At 34.9% G+C, this 24,436-nt stretch overlaps 1 long non-coding RNA gene across 1 annotated transcript in view; it reads right to left on the bottom strand.

The window, feature by feature from the left end:
* Positions 1 to 2,212: 2,212 nt before the first annotated feature.
* Positions 2,213 to 24,436, bottom strand: part of LOC138693828 (uncharacterized) — a 94,524-nt gene continuing 72,300 nt past the window's right edge. The window contains exons 5-6 of the long non-coding RNA XR_011330528.1: positions 7,016 to 7,193; positions 2,213 to 3,128 (exon numbers count right to left, since the gene is read on the bottom strand). This is a non-coding gene — a long non-coding RNA (uncharacterized lncRNA). The remainder of the gene's footprint in view (positions 3,129 to 7,015; positions 7,194 to 24,436) is intronic.

The following is a 24,436-nucleotide window of genomic DNA, read 5'->3' as shown; positions in this document are numbered from 1 at the left end:
CTCAAACCTTTTGTAGTACAAAATTCTGCTGATAGATTTTCCCCCATTTTGACACATACTATACACTTATACATTCTCCTTATGAGGTCTATGAGAGGATTTGGGACTCCAGTTTTTTGTAGGGCAGTCCAAAGTCGATTAACTGGTACTGTGTCATATGCCTTTTCTAGATCAATGAAGATAAAATGTATCTCTTTTCCTTTGGTTAACATTCTTTCCATCATCTGTCTAATTGTAAATATATGGTCTACACAGGACTTGTCTGTTGTAAATCCAGCTTGCTCTTTGGATATCTTATTTTGTACTAAAGACTCCAATCATATCTTGATTATTTTACTGAGTATCCTACTCACTGATGCCAAGACATTGATACCTCGATAATTCATTGGGTTCCTCTTTGTATATTGTACTTATATATGATAAGGTCCATTCTGGTGGAATAGTAATACCCTCTATGATCTGGTTGAAGAGTTTGGTTAAGATGGTACTGATTTTGAGAATTGAAAATATAAGACGCACAAACTATACATTTATCACACTTGAACTTAATTCGGACACTTGTACTGCTAACTCAAATCCCAATTAACAATGTTAACAATATTGACATACTCACGTAGAAAGTTAGTGGTATGTACTATCACCTTAGGAGTTCCGCAGGAGGAAAATTGGGCAATGTTGCCAACTTTACTTAGAATAAGCCAAGTACCCGTATTTTTTACTTTATTTTGGAAAGAAAAGTGCGTGGGGTATTCGAGAAATTACATTTAATTATGTGTGCAGCACAATAAAAAGATAACTTAAGAATACTGGAAAGGAAACTAAACTAAAACTGTATGAATTAATGGCAGTTAAAGTGAAGTTCAGAATTATGGAATTAAGCAAGAATAAGGAAAGAAAAATTGAGGCCGAAGAAATTAGATTTTTAAGAAATGTTGCTGGATATACTCTACTAGACAAGAACAGGAACAAGGATATCAGGAGAGAATTATATATCTGCAAATCAACAAATAAAAATATACACCAATACAGAAATGCCGGAAGGAATATAGAGGTCAGATACAGGAACACCGCATTATGAAATTAACATTAAATTATAAGGATAGAAGATATGTTGGCCGACTTAAGAAGAGGTGGATACAACAATTCTAATTCATGAAATTTGGAACTGGCCATGCAAGGCTTAATCCCTGAAAATGATGATGACAACGAGTATGATGATAATTAAATTAGTTTCCACACATTCAGCAATATCGCAGAAATTATGAAAGGTATAAAAAATATACCCTTACCCTTTTTATTCTTTATCTTATTAGGAACAAAAAAGTTTATTAGGACAATTGCTGTAGAACCGACCTGAGACAAGTTACAGAGTTACGTCATACATCTTGAAATGGTGACTTTGCACAGGCTCTCTGCCACAGATTCAGACAAAACACCTCTCACTCATAAGCTGTACATGCTCAGTAGTCATGCTGTTCCTTCATTTAAAATCTTACGGAGTAGGATATATGAACTTATACCCCTCCACTATACTGGGTGTAAAAAAATACATGCTACAAGGCTCGGTGGTAGGTAAGTGCATACTACGTGATCATATTTTGTTAATAAACTCATGTCTGGAAACACTTTGTTTACATGCTAACATCTCTGAAATGTGGAGGAGAATATAGGCAGTATGGATCACAAAAACTAGGAAAGAAGTACAGTAAAAAAGACAATTGAAATTAAAATTGCACCCATGTCCAGAGACCCAGCCCCAAAAGTCTGGCCCCCTCGCTCACCTGACCTGACACCATTGGATTTCTTTGTACATGGAAACCGAGACTCCCATGGAGACACAACAAGATCTTGTGGCACGAATTCAGGTAGTAGCTGGAGTCATCCTAGATATGCCAAGAATATTTCCAAGAGTTCGACATGACATAACCAGGAGATGCACAAAATGTATCGAAGTTGGTGGCAGCCATTTAGAGCATCTTCTGTAGTTGATTAAAATAATGTTTACTTACAGTATTTCAATTGCCTTTTCAACTTCTTTCCTAGTTTTTGTGATCTGTACTGCCTATGTTTTCTTCCACATTTCAGAGATGCTAGCATGTAAACAAAATGTTTCTGGACATGGGTTCATTTAACAAAATATGATCACGTAGTATGCACTTACCTACCACCGAAGCTTGTAACTTTCTTTTTACATCCTGTATACGTTGTTAAAAACTTGCTACACTACATTCATTTAATACAGTTGGTATTAGCATTGTGCATTACAGGCGCTATGTTTGATTCAAGTTTGTCAAGTACAACGAAGTTCGATATTTGCCAATTTAGGAGGAGGCTGTCGTGTTTGTTCCACCTTGTTAAAAAATATTCTCTGTTCTCCCCTCCCACCCATTCATGTTTTAACCGCTTAAGCATTTTAGCACAGATCTTGCGATTAGTTTTTCATATGAAATAAGACGAAATTTTTAATGTCTTGTTGTCTCTCTCATGTTCAAACATTGCAGACACTAACTGGTACAACTTCTACAAACTGAAGCACCACAAAAGCAGTATGATTGTCGCACGTGATTTGAGAAAATGCTCAACTATGATATGATTCCAATTTTAAATCTTGTTCCTATTTTTGTAAAGAATTCATAAATAACATCTGAACCACATTACTGCAAATGGATATCTAGCATTCAAACACTAAAACAAAAATTATATCAACACATTAATTGTTCATATATGATTAATTAAACAGTGATTATATATACACAATTCAGATGTAACAAATATTTAAATATATTAATTTAAAAAAGTCAAATATTCCTAACTTAAATATATTAAGCTCTTCATGAAACTATTCCCTCATTTACCTATCACAGCAGCCAAAATATATATTCAGAAATTTGTCTTGTATTTCTTTAGCTCCACCTTCATGTGATGAATATTCGTCAGCTGTGCACGAGCATTTGGTGTTAATAATTTTTGGAAACGGAGATAGTACTGTACCAACTGGGTGAGAGCCAACTGCAGAAGTGAGGAACCAGTCACCAAATTGGGAAATGAAGACAGGATCTCTCGATTCAACTCCTCCAAAGATCGTTTCCATCCCGCAGAGAAAGACTGAACAAGTGCCAATGCTTTTTCTGGAAAGAAGATATAAACTTTTAACCTTTCAGAACATTTTGCAAAATATACAGTCATTAGGACTGGCTATGTTTACTAAATTTTGAGCTCTCAAGTTCCAGTCATCACTCATCAGGAAAAATGAGAGGATTCAGAAATAGGTGGCATACCTCTTGTTGTATAGGTCTATGCTTTGTGTCACCAAATCCTATCATCGGAATTTCAATTCTCTCATTTTCTGTTAACATCTGAAGGGTACACAGGAATAACGATCAAGGTCCATTTCAGAAAGTTTCGAAAAAAACGAATTTTAAAGTTTTAGTACTTAGTTATATGTGTATATAATATAAATTGACGTGGTGGAATGTAAAGAACGATTATTTCTTATTAATTATACAATGCCATTTTGTTCTAAATTTGGATGGCAACAATGGAAAATGTAATATAAAGAAACAATGTGTAAACTTCCAAAATAAGAACGATCAAGTTCCAAATATGAATCTTCGAGATACATGGGATACAGCGTGCATTATAGTGAAACACCACTTCTACCTCAGACATTTAATTTGCTTTTGATCGTTTTATACATAATTTCAAAATATAATTCTCCTTTTCCTTTCATTGGTCTTGTACTGCAGGACTGCTTCTTTATTTGAAAGTTATTGAATGTTGCCGTTTTCAAATCTAATAATCCTTGGCGCTACAGCTCATGACCAACCAGCCAGTTGCTGGCCTCACGTCCACATGCCGAAACACAGGTGGACGATCATCCAATCAGAATGGAGGTACCATGTGGTTAGCACGATGATCCCCCAGCCATTATAGCTGGCTTTTGCAACCGGATTTCGCTACCTATCATAGCTCCCCAAGTGCATCATGATACTGGGTGGACACCGGTCCCATACACTGGCCGAAATTTCATGAGAAAATTTCTTTCCCCATGAGGACTCAAACCAGCACAGATTCTGTAATGCGAGTCTTAGGCAGAATGTCTGAGAACACGTCACAGTGCAGGACTTGAAATATGTCATCATATAAAGCAGTTGAACATTTTCAACTCTTTCGCATTGTTCTTCTGATTTCTTTTTAGTGGCTTGAAATATAATTAAAATAATGTTAGAAAATGACTATTATAGACTAATTTGGATGTTTAATAGCATTTGAAATTAAAATGCGATAAATAAAATTAAAGATAAAATAATTTTGACAAATAAAACAGAAACTCACTATATAGCTTTCATATCGTCCGCTTGATGATAATCAGGAACATATTTTTAGTACGGTATCTTATTTTACATTGTAGATTGCAATGGACCTCTAGGCAAAAGGGCTTTCTTTTTGCAGTAGCTATTCAGAAATTCTCCCCATCCATAAAGTACTTCTTCTATCTTGTAATCAACTATGAAGAATGGTTCAGGTTCCTTCCTAGGATTAGCAATCTCATGTCACTAGTCATCAGGAAACTCACATCTTATCTTCTGGTTTATAAATTCTACATTATTATTGCACTTGAGGTACTAATGGCCTCTTATTGGAAATGTTGCCAACAAACAAAATTTCTTCACTATATGCACTAAGAAATGGAAAAATCGAATCACAATGAAATTTGTTGTCTGTCATCAGCAGGATTCATAGAACATATTGAATTCACACATAGAGTCAGGAAAAATTTCAAAACAGGAATACCACAACATTAAGCATACTTCATCATGCGCTTTGTTCGAAACCGTTCTGGACTTGAAAGGTATCCAAACATTCAGAACACTTTACCTCATACACAGTATCTCTTTTCCTCTTATGTAGTTCATTTTGAGTCGCTGTCGTTTTTGCCTATTCAAATTGTGTACCTGAGTTGCATCTTTATCATTGTTTATTTCTAATTCAAGTTGAGATATATTGGTTCTAAATTTATCAGAAATACATGCGTCACTTCTGAAATACCCAAAACTTATGCTGTACTAATTAAAAAAAATCAATTAATATTTCTTGTAGGACCTCATAGTATTTACAATGATGTCCTGTCAGGTGAGCATTCTATGTAGCACAGAAAGCCATTAGATTTCATTCACTCATTAATCTACTCCCTTCTATAAGTAAAATATTCTGAGAACATCTCAATCCTCAACACTTAAACAAGCGTCTTCTGTAATTTATTTGACTCATGATCTGTATTCTTTTCGATGAGTTAGAAGTACATCAAAAAATTTTATTTTCTTTATACTAGCATTCTGCATAGCTATATTCTCTGTTATTTCTGATACCTCCATGTCACTTACGACTTAATTTTAAGACAACATCTGGAACAACTAACACAAGCATGAAAGAATGTCCATGAAACAAGCTGCAAATAAGACCTTGTTTACTTTAGTGCAAAAAATAATCATTGCATTCTTACTTAACAGTGCAAAAAGTAATGAAATTGTCGTCAGTGACGCAGCCAATGGGTGGGCCAGGGCCCAAAAAAATTTGTGAATTTTTAGTTCTTTTTTACGGAAAACACTCAACATCAAAAATAAACCATGGATCCAGAGCAATAATTAAGATAAGAAGTCAAAAATGCGTTCATTGACACCTTATTTTATTTGGTTTATTTAGATCATGTTCTTGCTCTTGCAAATTCATTATCGGAAGCACCTCAGTCTTCAAAAATGGATATTAGTAAATGTTCGTCCCTCATTAAGGCAATGATAGAAAACTTTTCAAAGCTCCGAAACAAAGAAAAATTCCAAGAATTTTATTCTAGTGCTGTTTGTATGACAGAAGTTTCGGAATCAGTGTCTCTGCACAAGAAAAAAGAAATCATTGATCACCTCAAATGCCACAGGCTCATGTCAGTAGATTTACTGGCATGTAAAAGAACAGGACAAAATTCCGGCACACCAGCGATGCTGATATAACCTCTGCAGTTGCGAGCGTCGTTAAATAAACCATAATTAAATTAAATCAATCACCTCAGTCTCTGGTAAGAGACTATTTCATTACTGATGATGGTGACGCTACGCTGAAAAGTTCCAATTCAGAACAACAAGATAAGATTTTGCTGACAGTAAGTTTATATAATATACTTGATAATGTCATATCAGAAATGAAAAGATGGTTTGAACAAAATTCTGTTTTCTGCGAAGCAGTATCAGTTGGTGATCCAAATTCTTCTGATTTCATGAACTTCAAGACGCTGCCAGAACTGGCTGACTTGTATGGATCTTCAAATTTTGTGTTAAACATAAACAAGGAACTTCTAGAGAAAGTATTCCCTGTGAATATTAAATCAAAACATGTGTGTGACCTATATTCTAAACTACAGAACATAAGCATGGGTTTGGCATTCCAGGAACTATTCCAAGTGTTACAAATTATAGGCCTACTGATCTGTCCCATCACGACTGCATCTGCAGAAAGGAATTTTTCTGCATCATGACGAATAAAATCTTATACCAGGACAGCCATGTCAAGCACAAGGCTTTGTAATCTAGCAATTTTATCCATCGAGAGGAAGAAAAGTTGGAATTTGTTGAAGGACCCATCATCAGTGGTCAACAGATTCGTGCTAGGAAATCTCGACAGCTCCAGATCAACTTATGAAGCATTTGTATGACTCGCATGATTGTTTATCATAATTTTGCATGTTATTAAATAAGACTTCCGAGAATGAGTTTCAAAAGAGTTGACGACAGTGCCACTGTCATGTACTTTATAAGATCCTGTCTTGTAAACGCAGTACCAATCTAAGATAATAGCTCGACCATTACCTTTCTGATTATATAAGTAGAGCCACAATAATTTTGGTGTCAGAACTGATCATAACAAAACTGATGACCGGTAGAACCAGCCATAACAACATGTTGGAAGTATCTAATATCTATAGTGGCAGTAACAAAATTAAATGATATGCAACAAAGATACTCACTTTCATGATTTTTCAGTTCATCTGCTTGTCCCTTGTCAACCAGCACTTCACCTTCCTTCACAAACTGCAATATGCCACCAAAGTGAGGTGACAAGATTTCTTCCACATATTCTGCACTGCAAGTATTGAACTGTTCACGGAAGCCTTCTGCCTTTTTAGAATTGTCCCGAGTGCGTTCCTTAATGCAAACATCAATATTTTACTATACATTTATTTGTTTATCAACTGTCCGAAGATAGGTCTGAACCTCATTAGTGACATCAATAAAGGTGCGTACACACATAGGGAACGAACAATGAACTACTGATGGAGTGAACTTTCACTGTTTGGAGCAACATACAAATAATCAGCAAATGGTCAGGGAACATTCGTGTTTGCTGGTTATTCTCAATAATGGTAGATGATTTATTATAGTAAGTGCAGCAGTTATTATGGGGTGTCTAACAAAGATAAAGTTAAAAAATAAAGGGTGATTGTGACAGATTCCAATATACAAAAGTCGCAATTGCTATAGAATAGAAGCATTGACTTGTTTAATTACTTACGTTAAATTTAGAGGGATAGTTTTAAAACTTTGTTTAATTTCAGCAACAGGCTTTGAAATGTTACTATGCAAAATAGGCTAACACTTTGCAAGAAAGACAGACTGGTGAGAAGCAATACCTGTTCATGAAAGATTAGCACGAACACTTCAATATTTGGCAACAGAGGATTCGTATACAAGTTTTATGTATTTATTCGAAGTTTCCAAACAGCCGAGTTCCATGATTTTTCCAAAAATTTCCTGGTCCCGATATAATTCAACAAGGTTGATGCAGACTGTGTTTATAATTTCTGCCACCTCAGGCAACTAAAGAAATGTTGCCCCCTCTACATAAATAATGATATGTGAAAATTAGTCAAAATGAAAACAGAGAATCGAATAATCAATATTCAAATAGAATTAATTAGTAAAAAAGAGAAAATAATACAAAAGAAATAAAATTAAATATAACTTTAAATGTCAGTAATATATTACAGTACATTCAGCGATCACCGCCCTGGATCTGAAATCTTCTAGAGGGGCCTATTGTTTCAGTCCTTGACTGGTGAAATAGTTACTTCATTTATTGCTCAGAATGCTGGATCTAATTTTACTTATTTCATTTCCATACTCATCAGTCATTATTTTAATTACGTGGGTGTTGATCAATACTGTCATTCATTTCACTTTCATTATCGTACTTATTGTTAGTTTAGAAGATGTATCACATAACAGTGACGATTTACTCACATCAGTTTTTGAAAGAATACCTCAGTTTCATTTTGAACAACTCGATTTTGTGTGTCTTACTACATAAGCACTTTTTGTTTCTTTTCTAATTATTTTAAGTTTTCACTGTTTTCTATATTCAGTAGAGTCGGGCAAACAGCCTCTTACTCCCGCTCGTTCTCGTAGGCGAGACTAGCTGGCCGATAACGCCAGTTCCGAGAATCGTATTCTCGAGATTGGCACTCTCGGGAACGAGGAATACCGGGTCCCGGCCTGTTATCGCATGGCCAACTTATCGTTATGAAATGCGTACACTGACTGCCGGCTTAATTGCCGCTCATCACTGCAATTCGTGACTCTTTCTGAAATATTAATGTTCATAAAGTAATTTAAGAAGGCACAGCAGTGTGGTATGCAATAAATAATACAGCACATTATGATTGTCGACATTCTTACAGAAGTCACACTATTTTAATGAACTATTTATTGCCTTTCCGGAGAAACAAAATAATGCAGCACTTTCAGCCATTACCTAATCCTAAGCTAGTCTAAAACAATAACAAGTTATGGTTGGAGCTATGATATACTTTCTCGCTATCAGCATTTTGTTGACATTCCATATTTAATCATTCGATAGTGTTTTGTATACGCTATAGTAATGGATATCACACGACTGTATTATTATTATATTGCGCGTTCACATCTGGATGTTTCGTTGTTATGCAAGGGCATCTTCATCAGCATGGATAATTATTGCGCTGCGTAAGGACGAAATAAAATAATACTTATTTATATTATTATAAAGGACCAAAGACTCTGACAAAAGATATTTTTGTTTCTCAACTGATAAAATGCTGAATGTGAAATGGAAACACTTTTGCAAGGGGAAGGACAGAATTACGAAATAGAGTAGATCCTTTCACAAATTGATCATAATTACTTAAAATACAAATGCGTTTTAAGGAACCCGGAGGTTCATTGCCGCTCTCACATAAGCCCGCCATCGGTCTCTATCCTGAGCAAGATTAATTCAGTCTCTACCATCATATCCATTTTTATATTAGCTTCCCATCTACGTCTCTGCCTCTCCAAACGTCCTTTCCCTCCGGCCATCCAACTAACACTCTATATCCATTTCTGGATTCGCCCATACATGCTAGATGTTCTGCCCATTTCAAACCTCTGAATTTAATATTCCTAATTATGTCAGGTGAAGAGTACAATGTGTGCAGTTCTACGTTGTGCAACTTCCTCCATTCTCCATCCCTCTTAGCCCCAAATATCTTCCTAAGAATCTTATTCTCGAACACCCTTAACCTCTGTTCCTCAAAGTGAGAGTCCAAATTTCACAACCATACAGAACAATCGGTAATATAACTGTTTTATAAATTCTAACTTTCAAGTTTTTTGAGAGCAGGCTGGATGACAAAAGCTTCCCAAACGAATAATAACAGGCACTTCCCCCCCCCCATATTTATTCTGCGTTTCTTCCTGAGTGTCATTTATATTTGCTTTATCATAACAACAGAGAATAAAAGAGGGTTATTATTATTATTATTATTATTATTATTGAATTACCTAGTTACTTTACGACGCTTTATCAACTGCTATAGCTATCCAGCGTCTGAATGAGATGATAATGCCAGCGAAATGAGTCCAGGGTCCAGCGCCGAAAGTTACCCAGCATTTGCTCTCAATGGGTTGAGGCGAGAAACCTCAGCCAGGTAAAGGCTGGTTCACAATAAACCGGGAACGGAAACGACAACGAGAAATAATGTTAAAATAAATATATTTAAATGTGAACATTCAAAATTAACGAGAAGATTGCCGGAGCCCGGAAACGGGACCGTGAAAGTTAATTGTGAATGCTCACATTTAAATGTATTTATTTTAACAATATTTCCGTTAGCGTTGTCGTTTCCGTTCTCGGTTTATTGTGAACTAGTCTTAACTTGTCCCAACCAAGATTCGAACCGGAAGCCGATCGTTTCACAGTCAGGTGTGCTAACCGTTACTCTACAGCGATTATTATTTTTATTATTATTATTATTATCATTATCATCATATCATTATTATTAGTATTACTGTTATCATCATCATTATTATCGTAATCATTAGGATGATTAAGATTATGATTATCAGGATTATTATGATGGTTATTATTTATTACTGTCTTGTAAGTTATTATTAGGTACTGGTACAAGTATTAGAAATCTGATTAATTCTTAATTTGTTATTCTCGTTCCTATAACATATAGGATAATTATTATAAACCATATAGGCCTATATAATTTTATATTGTAACATGGCTAGAATACAATAATGATTGTTCTGTAACAATAATTTATAACGTGCACACCAATAGAAAGTGTAGTTTTCTGTAATATAGGCTGGTTCACAATAAACCGGGAACGGAAACGAGAACGGAAATAATGTTAAAATAAATGTACAGTATTTAAATGTGAGCATTCAGAATAGTTAATTGTGAATGCTTACCTTTAAATACATTTATTTTAACAATATTTCCGTTCTAGTTCTCGTTGCCGTTTCCGTTCTCGGTTTATTGTGAACCAGCTTTTAATATTTTCATGTTTCATATCATTGTGTTACAAACTATTCTTTTATTTAGTTGTTATAAAAGATAGCCTAATTACTGTAAAGTGTAAACCATCTTGGACTATATAGCCTCATTTTCAACTACCGATATTAAAATACCATTTAATACCATCCGTACAATAACGAGTTTTCAAGCATTGAAGGGTTCCGTACAAATTTCACGGAACAAACGTTTGAGTCATGAGTCCCGCGCTAACAGGTTAACTCGCCGTTATTCGAGAACCAGTAAAAATTTTGAGTTGCCATCACTTTTAAAAGTAATTTCCATCCTTTCTCAACATTTCTCTCGCTCTGACCCCCCATCTAACGTGAAAAACAAAAAAGTTTGCCGCTTACCAGCGGTGAAGTTGAACAGATCAATCTCCATCGAAGTTAATATATATTTTTTTTCACTTTCCAAAAAAGATTTTCAGTTCGATTTGTTTTTCTATGCTTTCCTTAGACATTGAGCTATCAATCCAAAAAATTACAGCGCGATTAAGTATTATAGGAGCTACGACATGATATATATTTAAAGAACCGGGAAGTGTATAAGCCAATGCTTCCTATAGGAGCACGGCCCGAGCAATATTGCTTGCTTATCAGTAGTACAGTCCCGCCTAGACCTCCGAGACTGTCGGGAGTGATCTAGTATCGGTAATCTCAGGACCAAGAGAATCTCGTGTTCTCTATCAATGAGTCATTTGGCTACGTTAGGTACTCGCGCACTGGGCGAGACTGAGGTGATTACGCAACCGAGAACGGGCGATAATATGAGGCAGTCTGCCCGACTCTAATATTCAGCCTCAATTCTTTTCGTATCTGAACTTAATAATAGGCCTACTAATAACTTAAAACTTCATAATTTAACAACTGCAGACAGTCATTTTAAACCTGTAACTTGTGTACTAGTTCATTTCAACTGATAATAATAATAATAATAATAATAATAATAATAATAATAATAATAATAATAATAATAATAATAACAATAATAATAAAAATAAAATTTCAAGTATTAAACCAATAAGTTACCAATTTTTGCACAGAACAAGTATTATTTTGCTTTGAGATGTTATGAGCTGCCATGCAAAATTAAGTACAGTAACTTACAAGCTTTAATTATGTGACGCACATGTGAAATAAAGCTTGACTGGTATATCAGACAACCTTACTACCTTTTACTAATTAGTTAATTAATTACATCCTGTTCGCATATAGTATAAAAATATCTATTGTTCGGATATATAAAAATTAATGTAAAATGTTTGTCATAAATGCACATGTGTATAAAATTTCTCAAATTTTCACAGCTTGAGTATGGTACTAATCCCAAAAATTTGCCATCCAGTGCCATGGCTCATGTTGGTCCATGCGTAAATATGGCCCTTTGTTGATGACATCTTCTTCAATCCATTCCAGTTTTGATATACTAGTACTGGTTTGTGAAATTAGGTATATTAACCACTGCGGTCTGCTGCTACAACAAACTACGAAAAAGTGACAAATCCCATCCACAGCGAATACGAATTTCCTTTGATGTACTGACAAGCAATGGATCACATACGAAGCAAACCAAATGACTGGTTCACCTTCGCTGTACCGTCCACATGTTCCGAATTCAGTCAGCAAATGCATTTGTTCATTGTTCGGTCACTATATGGGCTTAAAACTAGTGTTGTGGGATTTAATCGATTAATTGATCACTTTCTGTTATAAGATTAATCGATCAAAAATATTTAATCGATATCCCTCTCTCGGAAATTGCTTACTTAAAAAGCACAATAATACTGTTATTTTTTTAATTGCAAAGCAGGTAGTGTAGGGAAAATCTTTGCACAAACACTTCAGAAAGAGATGCAAATATGAGGACAGTGACCTAGTCTACCTCTATTGAAAGTTGAAACACAATGCGAAACCCTTATTAAGTTTTATGGTTTTCCAAGAAAACTTCCACCTTGTTGTCAGCTCATCTTCCTAGTATATGAAATACATACTTTTCTGGGCTTGTCTCCCTCATCCATTTCAAAATAGCCATGTCTATACTGTGTGCAAGTGAGAGCATAACTACCTTCTTCTCTTTTTAAAATCTGGTAATTCAATTACAACAGGGGCCAGTCTTCTGTTTCGACCGCTGTATTTTTGCAGTTGCAGTTTCTGTACTGAGTTGGTATATGAAGATTGTGTGTTTAGTTTGATAAAGAAAAAAAAAATCAGTTTTATGTGGTTTGTGAAAAGTGTAAACTCCATTATGTCATATGAGAATTTGAGAGGTAAACTTGGTGAAATGTTAGGATTTAAATTAAACGATCGTGGAGAAGTGCTTGACAGAAAAAAAGTTTTTTCGTGTTTAGTGATGCAGGAAACATTGTTACTAAACATAGAGCGGCACTTAATTCGGAGCATGTGAATGCACTCACATGTTTAAAATCATGGATGAAGCAGTATTAACTAGGTGAGTCTTCATACTTTTTGTTATTTATGTTTGTCTCAAAAATTCCCAGAGAAATTGACACAATAAATTATAAGCCTCGTAATAAATATGTCAATAAGTAATTAAAATAGTTGTTCTGTAATATAACGATACAATATACACAGATATACAACATTTAATACTTATGCTAATCACCTAACTAACACAAGTTGAGTGGCTCAGTGCCAGACTTGCCTAAACCACAATTACACTGAAAAGAGTTATTCAAGTCTAAATTTGGACGTCATTTTTTTAAATAATCACATGTCAAAAGAAAATTATTTCTCTTTTACCGTAATCTAGTATGTATCTAGTCCATGTAAAAAAGTAAGTTGAAAAATATCATTAACCCAGAAATGTGTTAACTGTATAACGAATGTTAGGCAAGTTTAGCCCTAAAACAAATTATATTTTAAGCCCAAACATGTGGCATAGGCAATGTTAGGCAAGTTTGGCCTTCGTAAAAAAAATTTAAAACCCAAGTAAGTGGGATATGCAAGTTAGGTTCAAAAGTATAAGACATTAAAATCATTGCAGGTCAGTGGTATGATGACCGATTTATTGGACTAATTAACAAAGTTACGTACTATAAATCTTTGGAACACAAAGAAAAATATGGAACTCTCTATTCATTATCCCCGTCAGTTGCTTCCATGTCTGGATTGTTGAAACCTTCTCCTCCTACGTTCAGAGTTCGGTAATAATGGTGGTAAATTGGAGGGATATATTTGAGTAGTGACATTAAATCTTTCTTCTTCTCTTTCGTGATTGGCCGACCTCTGGAATACAGGAGGTTCAATTTCTGAGGAAAGTTTCACGATGAGCGCCCTCAGAGCCCTTTCCGTGCTATATCAACCACATCAAAATCTATGCAGTCAGACACACTGTATGTTTTGTAGAAAAGATTCTTGGGTTTATCTTTCCGAAACTGTAACCATCGAATCTCATGCCATTCCACTTTTTGTTTATTTTCTGATATCTTTCTGTTTGTTATTTCATTTTCTAAAGTATCTCAATTATAGAATAGTTCGCTAGTCATACGATGGACCTGAAATTTTGGATATCTTTTCTTCGCATCAGCTATTACTCTTTCCCACTTTTCAGGAACATATAATTCTTCGTGATAGCGTTTAGACCTCTCAATGACTCCAAAGTCTATGTCACAGATATCAAAACTGTGGCCAGGAATGAAAAATGTTTGACTGATCACTTGAAGGGTTGGATGGTTTTGGCAATACGTAAGATAAGAAGAGAGCTTTTCTGCCCTCCACAGCTGTCACTATAGAGTGTAAGAGCTTTGGTTGTCTGTGGGAGAAAATTGTTGATGGGTTATTCCATGTCAAAGGAACATGAATGCAAAAAATTTAAAATATTTCAAAGTAATTGTAATATTCATATTTCTAGAGTAGATGAACCTTTATACCAGATAAACAGTTAATTTCATGAAAATATTAAATTATTTAATGTCTATGCATATTTGACTTTATTATTAATAGTACTGCTGACAAAAGGAAAAATACACCTCATATGTTTCCTGCTTTGATCATCTTTGCTTGTCTTCTGATTTGTTGTTGCGTGAGAAACTTGCTGTGTAGATGTTCCACAATCTACTGTGAAATTTTGAAGCAAATCAGATGAGTTTTTCAAGTACATGGGACTAAATCAAAATATTAAGATCATATGTCACACCCGCAACACAAAACATGATTTTATTTATGCCCATAAGAAAGTAATTAACTTAGCAAAGTAAAACTTTCAGAAAGTGAGGTTATCCACAAGATCTAAATTTTAACATATAACAACTTTTTTTGTAGCATGACTATTTTGCTCTCAAAATTGCGTTGCGTGTGTGACATTAGCCTCATATTATCAAATGTCACACCCGCAACACAAAACATGAAAAAACAGGGAAAGACAAAAACAAGCTCTTCAAACTGATAAAATAAAGTTAAAGCTAAAGCGCAAGCAAGACAGAATAAGACAGAGGCGGCTCAGAGAAAAACTAAAGTGAGTACCTGAGATAAGTAATGCATCTCCAACAAGGGATTCATATAGGAGCAACAGATCACTAGGGAAAGCAGTTCCTAAAGTGAACAGAGGTTTATCGAACAGCCTAAGGAAAAGGAAAGCAGTGGTATCGAAATTTATATTTGAGGAATTGCCGGAATTTGCAAAAAGACAATCTGCTACAAAAATCAAAAAAAGAAGATACGTAAAAGATTGAATGATGACACAAAAGATCACATGGTGCAGTTTTATCTCCGTGTCGACATAAGCAGGACTGAGCTAGGTAAAAAAGACAAAGTCACCATAAAGAATGTTCAAACCGGCAATAAGAAGTGGTTCAGAAACGAACTATGATTATGACCATTGCTGAAGCCTATAAAGAGTTTGTGAAGGAATATCCTGATTGTGTGATAAAGAAATTAAATTTTTTCGAGCTTCGCCCACCATTTGTATTTCCCATTTCTTCTATGGCCCATAACATTACCATGGGAACACACAGTTTTTGGTGGAAAGTGTAGGAAAGAAACTGATGTAGCTATTTCCACGTAGTAAACAAGATTTATTAGCCATCCTTGTATGTGACATTGAACACTTTGAATGATGTCAGATACATGTGAGAAATGCAAGTCGGCCTGCAATTCTGTTCAAAATATCATTAGTGATGAAGAAACAGTTAGTAATGAAATGAAATGGCCTCAGTGCAGAGACGTGGAAGGACAACCTCAAACTGTCCTGGAAACTGGAACTGTATCTATGTGAAGAAAATACAAATGCAGTTGAACGGCATTCAAGCTCCATAGTTACGTGAAAAGAAAACAGTCCAAACACTCTGAAGAGGTGAAGAAAAAATTTCTAATTCATGATCCAGTCATCCAAATTGATTTTGCAGAAAACTACATATCTTTGAGCCAAGATGAAATTCAAAGTGCTGACTGGAGTCAGTGACAAACCACCATTTTCACTGCTGCTGTTTGGTTGAAATGTGGGAAGAACTATAATTATGTCATTATAAGTGATGACTAGTCACACAGCAAATATTCTAGTTAGGTATTCCATAAAACCCTTCTCTAAGACTTGAAACTGAAACAAGTTCCGAATATTCAACATGTGAAGATATTCTCTGGTGGCTGCTGCACAGTTCAAGAATTGCTTCGCAGTGTTGAACCTCACACATATTCAGTCTGACTTCAATATTTCTGCAGACTGCAATTTTTTTGCCACTTCTCATGGCAAAGGAGCAGTTGATAATGTTGGGAGAACTTTGAAAAGAACTGTTTGGCAAATGGTGAAATCACGCCAAGTGATTATAAATTCGCCTTATGACTTCTATGAATGTACCAAACAAAGTGTAAAAGGTGTAACAACACTATTTACTCTGCAGAAGAAGTGAATTCATTATCATCATTCACAAAAATATACAAGTAAGCTCTTGAAGGATGTTTAATTTACATTCAAACAATATAATTTATTGCAAACAATAAATGCATAATATTCTAAATTGCAAAACTTTAATTAATAATATAATTTGTTTATATCTACATTTTATACAGTTATATTACTGAATCATCAATCAATGCAGAGAACTTAAATTGTACAACGAGAGAGTGAACTGGGCATCAGCAGAAATATTAAAATGTTCCTTATTAATGTTTGAATATGTCTTGAAATGTTTGTGAGATGCCACAGAAACTAGTGAAATGTCATAAGTATGCCTCAAAATTGATGTTTCTATTTCGATAAATAAGATAAATTGATGAAATCAAGAAACTGCTGTAATGGAATTGAAAATTGGCAAAGCTATAGGAAGTTTTACAGGTTTTCCTGATTGCAGGGTCATGGAGATTGTGTCAGTCTTCAGTCTGCACACACGTACTCCGTGCCAAAGGTGAGTGTAAGCTCACGTCTATCACGTGTGTTGTGGGGGAAAGGCGTCATATGACACAGCTTCTCTCTGATGGTGCTGACCACAATGCCCCTGATGTATGGGACGATCCCCAGCCAGAGTGAGGATTTTGATTACTTAAAAAATTATCTATAAAAGACCCAAAAAGTTATATTATAATGACTAGAACCCGGAATTTTAGGTGCTAAAAGTTAATATTGTTCCTCGCTATAGTTTAATATAAAAGCCATGCCTCCACTTTATTGAAATGCAATTCCTATCATTCAGTATTTTCCCTTCAGTACTGCTAAAGGTCTAACCCTCGTAACCACCATTTACAAAGTAGCGCACGATTTATAAGATCATTGCCATACCTCCACTTCATTGAAATGCCATTCTTGTCATTCAGTATTTTCCCTTTGGTATCGTTAAAGGTCTTTAATCCTCTTAACCTCACTTACAAATTAGCACACGGTTTACAAGTTCCATTGCTCAGTCCTTCTGACTCTGTTGTCTATTATTACATATCGGACTCTTGTGAACTAAGCTTAAAACTCTCCTCACCGGCACTAGGCCTACTTCTATTCATCTACACTCAGTGACATTCTTAACTTTTAGCACATAAAATTCTGGGCTCTAATAATGACCTACAATGCTGAAAAAACAGACCTAAAAACAAACAATCCTATACATAAGTAGTCAAAATACTACCTTAAATTAACAGCTCTTCAGACTTTCTACTATGGTATTCCCATATAAAAGTATAAAAATTTCCCAAACGAACACAAAGTTTCCCACAACCTACAGTGTGAGCTACAATAAAATAATTAATTAGGTCATAAGTAAACGTTCAGCTACAATAAAAGAGAAGGGTGGATGTACCAACCACCAAATCTCCTCCACATCTAGCATAGTGTATCCCAATAGCAGAAACTAAAATGGATGCTGGTGACTTCAAAGGTGCTCTAGTTCAATTCTTTTATTTGGAAGCAAAGCGTACAACTTAGCTGAGAGCTTCATGTGCTATTCTATTCTCTTCTTCCTTTTGACATGCCTATCGAAAAAATCCTTCCAAGTTCTGCATTTGAATGAGGTAGTGTCAGTACTAATTTTGCGAGTTTTCCTATATTGGGAAATTTTACTTCGTCATTGAAGACTAGCTTAAATTACTAAAAAAAAAATTACACGACTACTATGAAGTAGCCAATGTGTGTTATCACCATTTAATTCGAGAAAAATTCGTTCCGGCACCGGGAATCGAACCTGGGACCTCTCGGCTCTACGCACTGAGTGCTCTTTCCAACTGAGCTATGCCGGGACACGATCCACGCTGCCGGCCGAACTCATCTCGTAATGTTTTACGGCCTTACTACCTGCACTTTAGACAATGTAAGTCATACATGCAGGAGGGCATATTTAAATGACTTTATGGCCATATTCAACATCAGTTTATGAAAACTGCTAACAGTTAATACATCACATATTCCATTATATATGAGGTCTCGCCTACCTCATCCTGACATTGTATACATATGCCCAGGAAAGATTCAACTGTTACATGGGAAAATGCCAAAAAGGTGACACTACAAAAACATTACATTACAATGTTTTTCAAAGAGGCTTATGCTATCTTTCGAGAGGAACAGTTCAGACTTTTCAAAGTTTTGCAGTTTGAAACTCAAAAATATCCTCTTATTGAAGGATATACCATGTGATCAATGCAGATGTCATTTACATGAACACTTCATTTTTAAATTGAAAGCACTAAAAATAATTTATTCTGAAGAATTCTGGAAATTTACGCTAAGTAATGTTTCATTAAATTCTGCATGTTGATAGAACTCTTGCTGGAAGATCTGGGAAAAAGATTCAGAGGCAGACTGACTTTGTTCTTGAAGGAAGGCTTTGTTGATGAACTTCGAGATATTAATTAACTATTTTCCAGAAATGATGTGACATGTCAATCTGAAGAGAATTCAAACCATGGTATTTGAAAATGACAAATTGGATTATAATATTTGCATATTACAGGTGGACTTCTCAGTGTCATTCAGTTGTGAAGACCAGGATGAAATAATAAGTGCTTTATGCATACGCGGAGTTATGGGAGAGGGGGAAATGAGGGGCGGGGCACTGCCCCCCCAAACTTGTCTGAACTCTTTTTTTCCAGCTAACGTTAGAAAGTATTGAATTCAAAAGATCTAAATTTAGATCTTATTTGCTTTTGTTTATGATTAAGTTTCTGTGCTTAAATTGACGAATTAAGGTCTTCAGATCGTGTGTCTACACCATAATTTTAGGGCCTATTTTAAATTTCTGAATGTATAAGAATTTCTATAGGCCTACCTCATTTGAGGAATGTTTCTTTTGTAACTGCCTGTGTTAGAAGTCTGCAGGTGTTCAGACCGCTACTTGGAGATGATGAATAACATACTGCACAACAATGCAAAAAAAAAAAAGAAAAGTGATCCCGGTATAATGTTTAAACTTAAATACGAGATTAAATAAAATAATTAGAGTTTACATTTCATATGATATCTTCAGGAAGGTAAGCTTCATATAAGGAAGTTTCTGTTAGCACTGTTACGTAGTTTTATTGATGCAGGCTTGTGTTTCTGTATGATAGAGAAAAAGAGGGAGATTGTTTTAAGTTATGTCCTGTTAGACCTATAATATGTAGTAGACCTACAGTTCAAGCTCTATACAACTTGGTCTGAACTATCGCAGATATAGATGTAACACTGTAAGAAACATGTCCTCCCAAAAATACTTTTATTAAATTTTATCATATACCGATATCTGATCAGAAAGAGAAAAAGGAATTGGTTGGGTCACTGGTTGAGAAGAAACTGCCTACTGAAGCTACGTAAAGATTTTTTTGTTCTACAGAATAACCATTAATAACCAATAATATCCATTAATAACCATTACCTACTGAAGAATGCACTGGAAGGAATGGTGAACGGGAGAAGAGTTAGGGACAGAAGAAGATATGAGATGATTGACGATATTAAGATATGTGGATCATAGACGGAAGTTAAGAGGAAGGCAGGAAATAGGAAAGATTAGAGAATGCTGGGTTTGCAGTGAAAGACCTGACCATCAGCAGAACACTTATGTATGTATGTATTCCGATACTGTACCACAGTCAAGCTGTAACAGGGGGAGGAAGTAAATGATGTCCCCCATAACCCCATTATATGAGAATTCTGTAGTTTTGCTTTGTCCCAGCCAAGTAAACGGTTCTCTCTCCACCTATGGCTTTATGGTCTAGGAGAAGCATCCTTTTGTTTACAGCTGCTACATTTTTCATGGATAAATGCAAGATGTTTCAAGTCTGTTCTAATACTGCACACAAGGATAAAGATATTATATTTGTCATGATCAACTTTGTAACAGAATATTTATGTTAGATTAGATTTAGATTTATTTATTTAACCTGGTAGAGATAAGGCCGTCAGACCTTCTCTGCCCCTCTACCAGAGGATTACAACTATAACATGAACAATAAGATTACAATTAATATTAAATTTACAATTACAATTACAATAAAAATTAAAGTACGACAAGAATACCTGATTAATGAAAGCTAGACATTTTATCATAGAAGTTAAGAACAAAGAATATTTTTGTATTTACTAAATTACAAATTAAACCTACAATAACAAAATTCTATAGTGATGAAATTACCGGATATTGAGATATTTTGTGGTAGATTAAAAGAACTATTTACAAGAAACCATGTCTGAACGAGTCTCAATTACTGACCAAGTGCCTAGTAAGTTTGCGTTTGAATTCAATTGAATTATGTTGGAAAGGGATTCACAACAGCCTGCTGAAGAAGCAATTTGGAGTGATGAACCAGCTTCTGAATTTAAGAATAAGTACATTGTTAGGTTGATGCAGTTCCTCTCTGATAAGACAAGAAACAATTCAGTTGAAAATACTTCGTTACGTCTCACAGGAAAGATGTGATAGATGATGTGGGCAGTAATGTGAAACGCTTAGTGAGGCAAAAAATTATAAATAAAAGAAATTCCAACTTTGTGCAGTGTGCAAAATATTTTCCTGATTTGGCAACAAAGCTATACCGTAAACATGTATTTTCCACATCAATAAAGACGATATCAGAACTGAAATAGAAACGGCAATCCATGGAACACAGTGGTCATGGTTCCAGGCATTTATACTTTTCATGTCATGACATAAATGTAAGTTGCAAAGTACACGCCCTGTCAGAAGAAACTCGAGCAAGAAGTAGGAGAATGGGTAACTGTTACATATGAAGAGCAAGTATACCCAGACCAGGTCAAAAAGAATAATTCAGGTAATGTCAGTTATGCACGAGTTTTGCATTGGGAGTACAAATGTCCAAAGGATCCAGACTGCATCATCTATGATCTGGGGGACATTGAAAAAATGATCACCCAAACAGGTGAACAAGAAGGAAGTTTCAAATTTGAGAATCTGTAATATTTCATGCTAATGTTGTCGTACTGTTGTTTGTTATAGCCTATGTTAAATGTGTTGCTGTCTAACTAAATGCTTTGTGAATACCAAGAAACCATTTCATCTTTCATAGTTCAGTGCACAACTCCCATACGTGACAACATAGTTAAAGGTAAATTCTACTCTGTTGAAGAGCAAGAAGTTAATCTGAATGGTCTAGTCGATAAGCAAACTTCACAATGAAAACGTCAACGTCAAATTTTTAATATTGATAATTTAGCTGAATTTTGATAGTAGTCTTACAAAAGCAATATGATGGTGGACTTCAAGTGTCCCATACGTGACAATAACATCTTAATTAAGTAACCCGAGTACCGGTAATAGGGCTTGCACTAAGAATCTAAATGCACTCTGAATCTCCTGACGTGTCCTGCTAAGTCTCATAACAAGCCAAATTTTTTTGAAACTATTTTACTAGCTGTTAGAGTAATTATTTCAAAATAAAATGTGCATTTTTACCTTAAGAGATATCCCACCTTTGCCACAGCCTTTACAGAGTACATTATTTTGCAGTACACTAGATAATATGCGAACATCTATAACCTCATTGGTATCACTAACACTGTGTTCTTGTTTCAGAGTTTCATTTTAGAATCTTCAAGTTTCTTTCCTGATGCACAGCCACTTTTACAGATTCACTATGACCACATGCTAGAGGGTTGTAGGCTAGAATTCACATTACTAACAGTGTTCTTGCGTTTACCAACATTTCTTCTCTTCTTAAATACGAAATGGCGTGCCCAAGCTTCACAATTAATTTAAATACTTTCAAACTACTTCTATAACCCATATTGTAAGAAAATATCACAAAATGCACATCTATAATCCAACTCAACTGTATCGTACAGCACGTGTATAACGTCACAACCATTGTAAACAAACCGTTGCTACGAAACAAAGCATAGGACTCTAAACCAGGTATGCCAATACATAAAAATTCCCTACAATGAAAAAATGTCGCATATAAGGCGCAAAATTTGAAACATAGTAAAATGCCAGACGAACAGGAGACACGCCCACTTTAAATGTCGCTGTCCATTTAAACCGAAAAAAAAACCATACTTAGGAATCAGATACAGATTTAAATCAAGGCTCATCTGAAAGATAAAGCTTCATAGATCAATAAAACACGAAAAAATGAAAAATTCAAGATTTTTTTGGCTTACTGGGTCCCTTACGTTTTTGATCTGGTTTCAATAGTTTTGTTTTGACAAGGTTATTCAAGTCAGGTGTTAGGCATTTTATTACTTTAGTTTTATCAAGTGAGATTTCATTATTAAAATATATCCCTAGATATTGAATATGTTCGTTTCTTGAGGTAATTGAAGCAATAATTGATCCTTGTAGAGTGGTGATTTTTCCTTTTCGTAAGACAATAGATTTACTTTTTAGAGGATTGAGATTTAATCCCCTTTCTGAAAGGCTGGTGTCGGTAATTTTCTGTTCTTCTTATTGTTAAGTGACAGAATTTTGAGGTAAAAGTGGACAATACTCATTTTGTACATTTATACAGCAAGAATGTGTAGTATGTATCTTACATTTTATATTGCATTAAACCACAAAATTGGCTTTGCACTGAATATTTTCGTACTGGTTTCATCATCATTTTTTTTTTATAGAAACAACAATCTCAACTTTATTACCCCATCTTGTGATAATATGTGTTGCATTGGTTGCATGTAAGGAAAAAGTTGCTTGAGATCCTTCAATTTGGCTTCTGTGATTTTTCTTACTTTTGGATATAAAGTAGCCTACTGGGCCCACCCCTCTCTTTCCAATCAAGGGCGACCTTTCTTTCACCACACTCTTTCAGACCTCAATGTTACCCACTTGTATTTGAATTTCCATTATCATTGGTTGACTACTCTATATTCTATACATAGACATTGAGTTTGTAACCATTCTTCTTGATATACAGTATATGTATATACAACATCTTTCACCCAATCAGCAAGAGACACAAAACCATTTTTCTGCAGTCTTATAAAGACCCATAAATTCTTTCTTCTTTGTCTTTTGTAATATCTTCAATCAGTGCTAGTAGATTGTGATTTACATTTTTGATATGCAGTTTGCGAAGGAGGGATTATTTGATCAATTCCTTTCATAATAATTTTTTATCCAAAAATTTGTCACAGGTGCTCTAGTGGAATGATATGTCTTCTATTCTGTTGGCTTTAGTTGTAATTATTTTTGTAGGTTTCCATTTTTTGACAATATTCCAACCTGAGTACTGTGTTAAACAGCTTAGTGATGTGGTATAGGTACTGTCTTACGGGACATTATTTTCAAAGCAAGATTATTTATTTTGTCAGATCCCAGAGCTTTGAACGATTTTAGGATTTTAATTACCAGTATCTTCTTTTTTCTGACGGAGTAGTGTAAGGTAGGCCCATACTAATATTTTCTATGAAATAATTTATTCATTAATGTTCAATTCATGAATAGAGGGTTCTCTAAATAGCCCCTTAAGTACTTTCCAAGAGCTTCAGTTTTGTTCATAAGTTGACAGTAGATATTTCAATGAATTCTGAATATATATTATTTTATAGTTGGTTTACTAAGATGTTTTTGTGATACACCAAATATTACTAGAGGGTCCGGCATATCGAATATGAGCCTCAAATTTGTTTATTTTTATCTCATTTGTTTTCCCATAGTCTGTTTTTGAGATTACCATATAGCCTACATTTCTGTCAGCCT

Source organism: Periplaneta americana, unplaced genomic scaffold (genome assembly GCF_040183065.1).
Source record: "Periplaneta americana isolate PAMFEO1 unplaced genomic scaffold, P.americana_PAMFEO1_priV1 scaffold_22, whole genome shotgun sequence".
Taxonomy (NCBI): Eukaryota; Metazoa; Arthropoda; class Insecta; order Blattodea; family Blattidae; genus Periplaneta; species Periplaneta americana.
Note: the sequence above shows the minus strand (reverse complement) of the source record. Positions and strands in the feature narration are given on the sequence as shown.